Source organism: Cyprinodon tularosa, unplaced genomic scaffold (genome assembly GCF_016077235.1).
Source record: "Cyprinodon tularosa strain WSP-4 unplaced genomic scaffold, ASM1607723v1 ctg667, whole genome shotgun sequence".
Classification (NCBI taxonomy): Eukaryota; Metazoa; Chordata; class Actinopteri; order Cyprinodontiformes; family Cyprinodontidae; genus Cyprinodon; species Cyprinodon tularosa.
In genome coordinates this window covers 273812-287849 of record NW_024039415.1, presented here as the reverse complement: position 1 = coordinate 287849, position 14038 = coordinate 273812, and positions in this window count along the sequence as shown.

Below are 14038 nucleotides of genomic sequence, written 5' to 3'. Positions count from 1 at the left end.
TAGGTAAGCTAAAAGCAGCCTAGCCTAAAGCTTTACTAAAGTGTATTTTTTGTGATTCACAGGAAGCATTATGCCGTCTTAACAACTCGGAGACTAATTGCAGGCGCTATGAACCGGCAGGGGTAAGGTTTAAAGAATATGCTTTCATTCTGCGGTAAAAGGACATGGATACGGATGGATACCGACCATAGCTGTACTTTTTTTTTTTCACAGACTACAGTCGCCTCACAATGAGGCGGTGACCTCCTATTTGCTCGGATTTGCACGATGTTGATAAAGACGACATTGTGTGTAAGTGACTTGTTTTAATGTTTTCTCCTTCCTTGTTACTGTGACTTGCGTTTGATTTTTTTAATTTTTTTATTCATACCACTCTCATTTAATTGTTTTCCAGCTGCCTGTAAGACGTATTATGAGACGGTATGCAGGAGCTTCAGATACACGCTGCTAGCCAGCACGCTGCGTGCGGAGGCCGCCAGGCTATCTGACAGACGAAAGAGGGTAAGACTTTATTTGGTGACTATTTTTCGGGTGCATTGATAGATGTGTTGTGTCCATATGCAGTGCGCTGATTCATGTTTTTTTTTTTTCAGCTGCTGAAGGCGAGGCAGAGTGTGCTGGCAGATGAGGAAGTGGAACTCTGGAAGTCCGCCACCGTCGACCTCATGTCCGACGAAGAAGATGGCGTCGTCGGCGGTGTCTCTGGATGGATTGTACGGTCGCCGCCATTTCGTAGGCCGGATCTCACTGAACTCTGTGTTAAGCTGCAGTCCCGGTTAGAAGCGATGCCGAAGTACAAGGCCACGCACAGTAGGCGTCTGCACATCGGACCTGCCTCGGAGGGAATGCTGCCTGTTACCTCCAACCCCGAGGAAGCAAACGGACCGTTCACGGAGTTGTAATTTTTAGATACGCATGTGTTTGGATACGCGTTGTATATAGTTGTGTGTGTTTTAATAAAGCTCTTTCTTTGAATAAACAGCTTCCTGGCAAATCTTCATTTCCTGTATAAATTCATTCATGTCCTTGATGGTAGCATAATAATTGTGTAGTAGTGTAGGATAACATAAATACACAGCATATGAATGAATAAATATATGAATGAATAAATATATGAATATATATATATATAAATGAATAAATATATATGAATAAATATATATATGTAAATATATATATATGCCAACCAATCACGAGCGACTTCACTTGTTTAAAAAGAAGTGGTTCCGTCCAATACTCAGTAAGAAAATTAAAGCCTGGCGTGGCCACGTGTGGTTTTGCTGCCAATCACGAGCGATTTCATTTGTTTGAGAATAGTGGTTTCAGCCAATACTGAGTAGGTTATTCAAGCCAGACCTGGCCAGCCGCGCGGGTTTGCTGCATTCATATGCTAATTAGGGCCATTAGTACAGCTGATCGCTCTCCACCTACGTCACTGTCCGTTTCCGACAATTTGTGGCACGACAAACGCGGACAAGCACGGGTTGCAAATTGTCGGAAACTGACGAAAATCAGGCAGATCTGCGGGAGTTTACGGGGGTTTACGGGGACGAAAATCTCACTTTTCATGCAGTGCCTGGATTGGCAGACTGGGGTGGTGGTCCCCCTGTTCAAAAAGGGGGACCGGAGGGTGTGCTCCAATTACAGGGGAGTCACACTCTTAAGCCTCCCCGGCAAGGTCTATTCGGGGGTGCTGGAGAGGAGGGTCCGTCAGATAGTCGAACCTCGGATTCAGGAAGAGCAGTGTGGTTTCCGTCCTGGTCGTGGAACGCTGGACCAGCTCTACACCCTCAGCAGGGTCCTGGAGGGTGCATGGGAGTTCGCCCAACCAGTCTACATGTGCTTTGTGGACTTGGAGAAGGCGTTCGACCGTGTCCCTCGGGGGGCCCTGTGGGGGGTTCTCCGGGAATACGGGGTGCCAGGCCCTTTGATACGGGCTGTCAGGTCCCTGTATGACCGGTGTCAGAGTCTGGTCCGCATTGCCGGCAGTAAGTCGGGCTCATTTCCGGTGAGAGTTGGACTCCGCCAGGGCTGCCCTTTGTCACCGATTCTGTTCATTACCCTCATGGACAGAATTTCTAGGCGCAGCCAAGGTGTTGAGGGGATCCGTTTTGGTGGCCTTAGGATTGCGTCTCTGCTTTTTGCAGATGATGTGGTCCTATTGGCTTCATCAGGTCATGATCTGCAGCTCTCGCTGGATCGGTTCGCAGCCGAGTGTGAAGCGGCCGGGATGGGGATCAGTGCCTCCAAATCCGAGGCCATGGTCTTGAGCCGGAAAAGGGTAGAGTGCCTTCTCCGGGTCAGGGGGGGGTGTCCTGCCCCAAGTGGAGGAGTTTAAGTATATTGGGATCTTGTTCACGAATGAGGGAAGAAGGGAGCGGGAGATCGACAGGCGGATTGGTGCAGCGTCTGCCGTGAAGCGGGCGCTGTACCGGTCCGTTGTGGTGAAGAGAGAGCTGAGTCAAAAAGCGAAGCTCTCGATTTACCGGTCGATCTACGTTCCTACCCTAATCTATGGTCATGAACTCTGGGTCATGACCGAAAGAACGAGATCGCGGATACAAGCGGCCGAAATGGGTTTCCTCAGTAGGGTGGCTGGGCTCTCCCTTAGAGATAGGGTGAGAAGCTTGGTCATCCGGGAGGGACTCGGAGTAGAGCCGCTGCTCCTCCACGTCGAGAGGAGCCAGTTGAGGTGGCTTGGGCATCTGTTTAGGATGCCTCCTGGACGCCTCCCTGGTGAGGTGTTCCGGGCACGTCCCACCGGGGGGAGGCCCCGGGGAAGACCCAGGACACGCTGGAGAGACTATGTTTCTCGGCTGGCCTGGGAACGCCTTGGGGTTCCTCCTGAAGAGCTGGAAGAAGTGGCTGGGGAGAGGGAAGTCTGGGCCTCCCTTCTTAAGCTGCTGCCCCCGCGACCCGACCCCGGATAAGCGGAGGAAGATGGATGGATGGATGGATGGATGGATGGATGTTACATCTTCATCTTCAAGAGCATATTTTACTATTTTACTGTCTTAGGAAATACCTAATGAAGGCTATTAAGATTTTTAGTCTTTTGGCAGTAAATAGTAAATAACATTCATGCTTTAATGATCTATTCTAAACCAACCAGACTACAATGTGTAGAATTATTTTCCCAATGCTCTTTAGATTCTCTAGAGGGCTTGTGTGTCTACTTCTGGGAAACATCTGGTCTTTTGTGCCTATGTGTCTAACTAATGCCTGTCTTTTGGGATGCTCCTTTTCTCCCTTCAGTGAAATTTAAACTCTTCTGGTATAAACACTACCTCTCTGTCAACTTAGATATATATAAACCATTGTCATTCTTTATATTAGCTGACACGTAAGAGGAACATTGGAGCCAGTTCATAAAATGACTTGTTTTTGAAGGTCAGCAGTTAAAACCTTACTCTATATAATGTATTACATCTCAGAAATTCTAGCACAATCAGAATATGTGAGGGGTGTTTTTTTATTGATACAAAACCTGGTGTGTTGAGGCTTCTTTGTATTAAAGTGCAGTCAGCCATACCTTTCTATAAACAGACTTTATTCCACATCACAGAAACATGTATCCTGACCTTTCCGCTGAGACCTTTCATTTATTTTCTAATATAGTTCCCTTTGTGAGTAACTCTGTTCTATAGTCATAGGAAAGGTCAAAGCAAACACTCATGTCTGATGTCCGCCTCCTGAATCAACAGTGTCACCTTTAATTTTAACAGATTGGTGCATGTTTATCGTAGAGAACTAATAAGCATGGGAAATTGTGTATGCCGCATATATTTCCAAAACTAATGGTAGAGGGGATTCTTTCCACTGGATTTTTTATATAAAGCTGTAACTAATAAAATGAAGCACCAAAGCCATGACAAGTAGAAAACAAAATAATCCCTCCTCATCCCTTTCCACATCTTTAAGCTCTGAAAACAGACACAAAATAACGGCTGAATTTAGCATCATCTATCCCATTCATCTGAAATGCAGACCCTACTTAAATAACCAGAAAAAGACTGAGGAGATGTGATTTTCCATTAATCAACATTGGCAGAGGAAGCTCATTTGCATTGTTCCTGGGTACAAAACTGGATTTAGGACATTGTGAAGAAATGACCCCCTTACACATGTGAACAGCATTTTAAGGAGATGTGGGGGTGGAGCTTGTCAACCTAAAGTTGATAGATGAGGCTGCTTCAGATTATGAACACAGAATTAGCAGTACAGGACTTGTATGCTAAATAGAACTAACAGCAACCAATACTTCAGCTCCTCAAATCAGATTTTTTTGTTACTAAAGTTTCTTAGAAGAAAAACAAAACCAAAGGACCATTAAATGTTTTGTTCCATTTTTGTTTTTTGCTTGAGAAAAGTCAGAGATGCACACCACTCAGCCTCACCACTCAACCAACTGTAAGAAAAAAGTGTCTCAAAAATTCCTTCAACTAAGATAGAGAAGACGAAAAATTTGGTTTGTCCTGCTTATATGATTGATATTTCATTTTTCTTTTATTCAGCTCTTGTTATATTTTTATCTTTGTTTTTTTCTTTTACTTTAGTGCCCTATATGATACTGATCATTAGTGTCATTAGTACTATAAGTATTTCAAAGATTTATTATCGTTATTTAATTATATTCTTGAAACATATCTTTTCCAACCACTCCCAAACTGCATGTAAAACACACAACTTACTCATTAAAATAGGGTGGAGCCGAACATTTTAGCACTTCTTCTCCTTTGCTCACTTAATCTATGTAGATTACCAGCAACACTCCCACTCATTGCATCCTAAATGTTTTTTTATTATTCGCTAACACATAGTAGCAATGCTTTTTTGAGATCTTTAAAACGATCAGGCCATAGGACTGCATATATCTAAATGTACTTTTGTCACTTTTAATGATTAAAGGTACACTATGCAACCGGTGTTGATTTTCCAGCGAGACTCCCCCCAGAGGGCGAAAGTAAAAGTGCACTGTCGTAAATATGCACAGCTGTTCTCCTGGTTTCTCCGTCAAGCCAGGCGCGGTTGTTTTGAGCTTAGCAGACAGGCGAACGCAACAAATGACTAATGCTGCGTTCACACCGCAGCTGGCGCGACAGAAGCAGCGAGTTTACATGCAAAGTCAATGGTTGACGCGCGTCAAGGCGCAGCAAAGGAGCAGCAGGCCCAGCGCGTCTGAGCAGCTGAAGCAGGGAGAGAGACACAGCGCTGATGATCAGAGGCTATGATCTCTCTCCTCTTAAACAGTTTATTGATGCCTAAATTAACTTAAAATGCAGAAATCTGCCGGCAGAATATGCAGTTTGGATTATTTAGATGAAAAACACCTACCAGCTGCCGCGGTGAACCGCGAGGACGTGACCTGGCCAGAGGCTGCTGATGAAGGGGTTCCTTCTGTCGGCGCACCGCTGGTATGTGGGGGTCTGAGCGGCTCCGACAGAAAAAATATTGAAGGCAGGATAATAATCTGAATGAACTGACGGCACTGATTACGTTTTCAGGTGTATTTTCTCATTTAAACACATATTAAAACTACTTTATTCCAAATGATCACAGCAAATATAGCTGCAAGGCAGAGAAAGGATAGTGAAGCTCCGCCCAACGCGCGTCAGACACACTTTTGCACCGCACAGCCAGAGCGTCAGAACTAACTGGTTCAAGCAGCAAAAATGAAGCAGCAGACACGATTTTGCTGCTTTTGCTGCGTGAACGTAGCATAACTGCACAAGGATCGCCACTGTGCTAGCAACGAGAATGCTTTTAACTGGGGGGTGTAGCAGTTCTCGGCCGTAAAGCAAGACTGACTCTCACGAGACTTCTGAGCCTGTGGGTGCGGGTCGGTGCTCCTGCAATTGCAAGTGCAGTATTTCCCCCACAGACCACCAGGGCGGCCGAGAATACCTTTGTTCAACCTGAAATGACTCATTTAATCATCCAAAACGTTATGGAACACATTAATTAACTGAAAAATGTTGCATAGTGTGCCTTTAAGACTGAGAAAATAAAATGCATAGGTATAACCCTGCATCTTTCTGTGTGCCTCTGTGTCTTGGGGATTGATGCTTCTGTGCCTTGCCTTGTTCTACATATGTTTATCCATTCACACACTTATGTACCAACAAACAATTGCTCCAAACAGTTAAAGGTTAACCAAAAACAGCCAACTTTAACATGACTGTGGTCTTTCTACTTTAATAATGGACTGAATCCAGTTTTAATGAATATTTATGTAAGTAGGATATTGAATTTAAATAAATTAAAAATAAATAATCTTTGGAGGGACAAAAATTTGGGAACAGTTGATTATTAAGTGCTCTTTCAGCAATAACATAATTTGTTCATACGTATGTATCTGACTTTAACCCTATACATCCACACAACAAACATGAAAGACATTTGTCAGCACAACCCTTTAGGACAGCAAGAACTGAAGGTGATAATGTGCTGAGGGTGAGTGTAGACCCCTGGCACACCGTAACACCCCAGCTCTCCACCTTCACTCCCCTTTAGTTGGCCCCTTCACTCCCTGCAGGAACCAAACAAAGAGAGGACCCAAACAATGGATCACTCTGAAAGCTGAATGGCTTTGCGGGCCAAGCATCCCCCCCAACCTCCCTCTTTGACAGAAACACAACCCACACTTGTTCTGCTGAAGAGAGCCTGACCCTCACGGCAAAGAAATAATGAATGCTGCCTGGGCATTAAACTGATAAAACTACTGGGACTGGAATCATTTTGGCAGACAAATCACCTCTAATGGCAAAAGGCTGGAGCCTGTTCTCTGTCCTGTCTGTACTGTACACTGCCCAGGCGTCCATGCTGTCACATTCAGCTGCTCTGCAGAGTTCACTAGACGGGATATGACCTTAAAGAGCAGATGTTCACATTTATTCGTTACATTCCTTGTTTTTTCAATGCATTTAATTTTATCTTTGGAGTTGTAAACAAAGAGGCCTGCACAAATAGTCATCTGGAGAGATGTTGAGGAGAAATTTTGTTAAGCAAATAGAGTTATCAACTGCCACTCGAGCCTCTGTTTATAAATAAAAGCTCTACCTATGACATGTCTCCATGCTGCAGGCTGCCAACCAAACATTTGCATCTGTCATAGTCAAATTGGAAGAAAAATACATTTGCAAATCATCAACAGAATTTTTTGTAATCCTTGCTTTACTTTCATGGCATCTGACAGACTGTAAATGACTTTACAGTAAACAGTAGAAGCATTTGCAACTGTCTCAACCTTCTTGCACTTTTTCACTGGTTTAGCAGACAGCAAGCACACTAATGCATCTGTCTCTGTGTCATTCAGGAATTATTTTAATGTTCTCAATTATGCGAAAATGTAATTAGACCCAGGTCTGTTTATACTCAGCATAAAGCATGATAAGAGGAAACTTGGTTAGCCTAAGCAGATTGTGTTCTTTCCTGTTCCCCCATTTTAACTTTCCATCTTCCCAAACTGCTATTAAATGGGTATTTTGCCTTCAAATGCACACTGAGGTCTTCTGAGATTTCTATGTGTCTATTCTGAAACTTCTATGCAGCTCAAACAGTGGTTTCCCAGCTCTGCATGGGCAGCTGAAGTCTGGAGGCATGCACGCTGTTCTGTCTTTCACCTACGATCACAGCCCCTCCCCCCAGGTCAGCGGACATGCATCGGATCAAGCTAGGGGCCCCTCAGGGTCGAGGAACCACTGCCAATCAGAACACAATGCAGGACTGTACAGACGCTTTAGTCCCCAATGAAAGCAGCACTTAGCTTGGTTTTCTTTACTCATTCATTGTTATATTTATATATAGATTGATCATAAAAAAACATATCAAAATATTCAAACAATGCTTCAATAATGTGATAAATTTGCTTGCTTAAAATGATCAGCCAGAGATGTGGACTAAGTGATGTGGTGTATTAAATTAAACTACATCAATGTATCCAGAATATCAGTCTATAATAATATCACTTTTTCATTTACTTAAACAATAATCTTAAGTGGAAAGTTTCCTACTCAAGGAAATGTAATACAAATAACATGATTTAATTGGAACTTAATTTAACCACACCAAATCAAGGACTATATCTATTCATAAAGATTTAAAGGTTCACTTTTAATGCTTAACATGATAAAAACAACTAATATGAAAACTATCCTCTATTCTAGGATTTATATGAATGGAAAAGGATGTTTAGTATCTGGCTAAGCAGATGAAAGGTTTAACTTTTTATCGATGGTAGGACGTCTAAGGTGGTCAGCTTTGCTCATCAGAGAAATAACTTTTCAAGTGAATGATTATGCTTCACTGACGTGCAGTTTAATAGTTCATAGGAATCTGGGAATTTCAGCACATAGCTGTTTTTCCCTGGTTGTCAGTCTGTGCTTGTGAGGTCACGGCTTGCTAACATGGCTCAGGTTAAAACTCCAAAGCCATACATATTTATAGTTTGATTTAATTATCTTTTTAAAATACCTTGAGATGACATGTGTTGTGAATTGGCACTATGTAAATAAACTGAATTGAGTTAAATAAAGTAAAGGAGTGTGGTATTATAATGTATTACAATATTTTTTTTGTTAGGCTGAAAATAAATCTGATCTCTGTTTCGCACAGCGTTCGTTATCTGTGTGATGCATTGATTACTTTAAGGATAGAAAATAACCTGCAGATTTCTTCACGTAAAAATTTCTTTGTATTACAGCACTAAAATATAAATTTAATGTCAACAGACCCATATAGAATGTGGAGTGTTAGCTTCCTGCCCTTCTTGGGTTTCTTGTGTTTGCCCACATCTGCTTTAGATAACTAATTCTTTCACTCAGAGAGACGAATGCCATGGGTCATTTGCCTCTGCTCATATACCCTGAGAATCTGGTGTGTAAAATAATCATCCCAAACCTGAAACTTTTATCACCCCTATCCTTTATTTGATGTTGCAAGACTTACGGGTCCACCGATTAAAAAAGCTTACATTTAACCCTGGTTCCTCATTTCACTGCTGGATGGCCTCCCTTTTCCAGACTCTTAGCAAGAATAAATGTTTTCCTTCGTCCTGTCCAGTTAGTCATTTCTGGGGTTGAACTTGTCTCTAACCTTTTCCTTCTCCCTTTTGTTTGCCTTTTGTTTTGCAACAGCTGTTATCATGGATTTCTTTCTTTTTTTTTTCTTTTTTTCTGGTCAGCTGTGATTGCTCCGGGCAAAACAGGAGCAGATGGTGTTTTGCTATGCATGAATGGAGCGTTAGAGGAGTTGGACTGAATAGGCTAAGTTTTGAATGGTGTCTACACAGCACCTGCCTCTTGTAGCAGCAGGGACATCCTAGTGGCATGATCTGTCTTGGCTTCGGTGCCGTCGTAAGGGATGAAAAGAAAGGCAAAAGCAGGGGGGAAACCTTGTTGGGTACCATCCACATTTATTGATTTTCTTACAAAGTCGTGGCATAATGTGGTGTACAGTCAGTTTGAGTTAATAGGATGTGGCACAGCATGCACATGTAATCTATCACTCCACTCTCCTGGTACACTGTATCAGTTTTGTTGCCATAGAAACATGTTGGCTCAGTAATAACCTATATTAACAGGCTAAGTAAGTTGCAATAAAAGGCAATTTCAGAGTTGGGAACCTCTGCAGAAAACAAAGCCCATAAAACACTGATGAAATATATTGGAGAGTGGCAGTAAGGGTGGGTGGGGTGTGGGGGTTATTTAAACCAAACAAAGTCCAAATAAAAAGAAACTGCAATAATTTCCATGCAACACAGGGACATCTGTCAACCTCTGGGGCATGATGATCTGTCACAATAAAGAAAGCTTTTTCAGATCCCTGACAGATTCCTAGGATTTTTTTTTAAGTGACTGTATAATGCAACTGAGCATAAAATGCTCCAGATGCATTTGGTCTGTGAAACTCCACGATGTGCAATAAAAAAGTCTGGTAAATAATCCCGGATAAACCAGCTCATTACTCATATGTTTTTACTGCTGTTATTGTTATGAGGACAAGTGAGTATAAACAGTTTTCCTTTTGCTTTGGATGTTTATTTCATGACCTTTGTGACTGACAGCACCACAATAGAGATTGTTTATCAGAACTATATCTGGCTTGTGCTTTTATGACAGCATAAAGCTCCCTAAAGAGCTGAAAAACTTTTCTTTCAGTCTGTTGCAAAGTTATTTATACCCCTAAAACCCCTCTGCATTCTTTTGTGTTATCACCTTAAACCAAGATGAATTTTAATTTTAAGGATTTAATTAACTAAAAGTCGTACATAACTGTAATGTGGGAAGAAAAGGATCGATGGTGTGGCGAGTATAACAAAAAAATTGTATTAAGCCAAATGGTTTTGATTACTTTATGTAAATTAATGAATGCATTAAAGACAGAGACCCTTATCAATCTCTTATATTGTAAACAAACACCTACTGTGTGTAATTTGATCTCATTACAAACCCAGGTATTCTGGAAAGGCCTACTGAGGTCATGGAGTCATGTAGATCAAGGAGCAGAGCAGACAGTTCAAGAGTAAGTTTTAGTTTGGGTAAAGTTATATAATGTTACTCAGCAATTTTCAGTGCATATGCTACCCAGCCTTTTATTCCAAGCAAATTACAGCACTGTTCAAAGGAGCACTCAATGGTCCATTGTTGCTCTGTAGGAGCTGAGGACATCAATTGCTCTGGTAGGAAAATATGTAACAGGATAACTATGTTATGAGTTTAAAGTCATTGTTGTAAAAATGAGAGAATAAGTCCTGTTTGCAGAATGCAAATAAACTGAGTAGGATGCAGTTAATGTGAGATGGATAGTGTTCTTCTCCGATAGGATATTTAAAACATTTCTGGTTACATGCAAAAAAGTAGATATAAAAAAAAAAATTCAAGCTCTCGATCACTATCAACACACCAATATTGCTACTCATTAAAGGTTACTGCACTATGCAGCAAAGGAAGCTGGTCAGAGTTGATGGCAAGATGAATGTAGTTAAAACAGGAAAGTCTGGAAAAATGTGTAAGAAGCATCAAAGAGTTCAAGTTCACCTTCCAGCTGTACCACATCCCTTCTAAACTACAGTCAAAATTAAATTAAATAAGTGAATTTGTTCCAGTAGTAGAGTTCTCTATGTAAAAAATGGGAATTGATGTCATAATCATGTTTCTAAAGGTCATAGGTACAAATTTTTTATTGAAAGAATTTTGTAGAAAAATACTATATCTAGAATGGTGCAGAATAAATGTAATTAAATAACTGTTATGTGATTTTTTCCTTCTGCTTACCACGCAAACATTGACACAAAAGGATTCTGTACCACTAGCACAGGCATTGCCAGATTCTAGCAGCTCTGTGCAGATGTTTCCGATTTCTTTCTGGAGAGGTAAGTTAAATGTTTGAGAGCATCGGTGGACCTGGCCACTGGCTGACAAAATCTTAAATTGAAGGTTGAAATACAGTAAGAGCAGGCATGCACAAGTGAGCCACTGATTGGCTGGGAGGAGCATAACTTAAAGTTATCTCCTTTAAGCCTTAATTTCTTTAAGCTTGTTTCAATAAATGAAAATATCATTTAAAATTGGAGAATTACATGACCTTAAAGAAAATGTGGTCTGAATGACTTGTATATTCAATACCTACTTAAAAGTGTTTTCAATCTGACAAAAAAGCCTCATTAGAGCATGGAAACGTATTTAGTCGTTATAACACCTAAATCCAATTAAGAATATGTGGGTAGACAAGGGAATTGATGCTCAGTGAGACTCCATCTAATTTGGCTGTTTTATTTTTTCTCTGATGGAGAAATAGTCTGAAATGGTTGCAGTTGTATAAGGCGGTTATGCAAAGTATGACTCCAGCAGGACTAATAGAGCAAAAGCATATAAAAGCCATGCTTTACAATTGTGCTGTTTTGTGTTGGCCTTAAAAAACCAAAGGTATATATCACATTTTGGGATTTTATCTTGACAAATTGTAAAAGAAACAAAAGACTAGCATCTGTTTCCATCCCATACTGATAATTATATTCTGTTCAATCATTTACTTCTCTCAGAGGAGAGAATTAGTCATTAACAGCACCAACGCACACAACACAGACCAGTGCAGCATGCTCAGCACGGTGGTGAGGATGCATCCACAGTGTTTCTGAGTGACATAGCCTCACCTGAAGGGAGTTCAGTATAAAAAAAGGTTGAATCAATCCATATTGTTTCTAAATAAATATCCAAGGAAATGTAATCATGTGTGCCACTCAGCCATTGCAAACACAATATTTAAATAAATGATAAATAAGTGCTGTGTGTGCAGGTGCGCTTCTTTTCTCTTTCAACCATCACAACAGTAGGTTTATAGGCAAAATATGCAAACTAGTGGCTGTTTGCAATAAACAAATGAATAGAGAACAATTTAAGCATTTCAGTACCTCTAATATTACATGTGGTTTGTCCAAATAAAGGACACTGTGCCACTGTTAATAACCATTGCATTCTAATAATATTTCAACCCTTTTATAACCAGCAAACAAACAGAGTTGTTGTTATGATCTCTAAGTCTGATTTATGGCCTGACACCAGCTTTAGGCAGTTGATCCCTGAAATCTTAGTGTAATATGACGGTAACACTAAAGTCTTTCGGGAGTTTAACTGAACCCGTGATCTTATTGATGATTTTTCCTGTTTAAAGGTCATAGAACTTCTGTCTTCCTCACAGACAGCATACATCCTTCTCCCTAGGATTTCCAGACAGTAGATAGACTTTATCCTGTCTTCCACATAGTGCAGATTTCTAGTTTAGGAGGAAAGAAAACAGCCCGAGAGCATCATTAAGTCACCTCCATGGTTCACTATATGTTGTTCTTTTTAAAGTATATGTAATTTTTCCTCTTCCAGACATTTAATTGATCAGAAGTTAAGTTCTCATAAAGTGTTTAACAGAATTTATTATTAAAACTTTTCTGACCCATCTTTTTCAATTGTGAGGAAACTGAAACCAGCCTTTTGTGCTTTGGGGGAGTTTTTATACATTTTGGGGTAGTCCAGGTATGGAACCGTGTAAGGATTTAGTCTTAATATAGAAAGTAAAACTCTCTCTGTAGGTCTTTTACTGTAAATTGAGATTATTTGACCATCAAAAATCTAAAAGCAGCCTTTATTTCAGACTCAATTACACTGCTCCATAACTTTCATTTGGATTTTTTTTTCTAAAAATATATTTCTACGGTTAGAGTTAGGAAAACATTTGTAGCCTTTGAATTTTTTTTTCCTTAAAGACTAGAATTCCTCCACTGACATTTTTGTCACCAAGGAATATTCGTCTTATACAATATAAGCTTATTGTCAACAGCCCAGGTATTTGAGGCATATCACCACTAATGGAACCAATGAGAGGCTTCATTAGATGAATCAAGGTAGCCTGAGAATAGAGCTGATTAGTGATGCCTGCTAGTCTGCTCTTATAAAGTAATCTGTTTAATCATCCTGAGGCTGCAGGTAGTCATTATTGAAGTTGTAATATTAGTATTATTCACATATTTAAACTGGTCTTTTGTAATTTGTTGAAGTTTTTGTATTTTGAAATGTAAGCTTGAATTTTTTTAAATTTTTTTTTTGGGTTTAAAATGTTAAATGGGCAATACATTATTTTTGTGTTTTATAGTAATTCTTGGGTACAAACTACTGTACGCAATATAATTTAAGAAATACATTTTAAAAGGAACAAAAGTATAGCTGGAATATGAGTAAAGTTGGTTTTCTGGTTGTTCTGTTACTTCTATTACCCTATATCTCTAAATCTGCTGCAGTTTGTGCTCTGATGCTCCAGCTGCTGCTCTTTCAGTCTGACAGGTCAAAAGTTCTCTAAACAAACTTCTACATGTCAGCAGACTAACAGAGCACACAACACCCCCACACCCGCTACCTCGGCCAATAAACAATGTTTACTATTCATCTCAGAGGTCAGGAGCTTTTTCTGTGAAGATCATCAACACAAGGTCAAGAATTCCTTAAATGTAGTCAAGCATTTGACTGCAGCTTTAATTTCTTCTTGTTAAGTG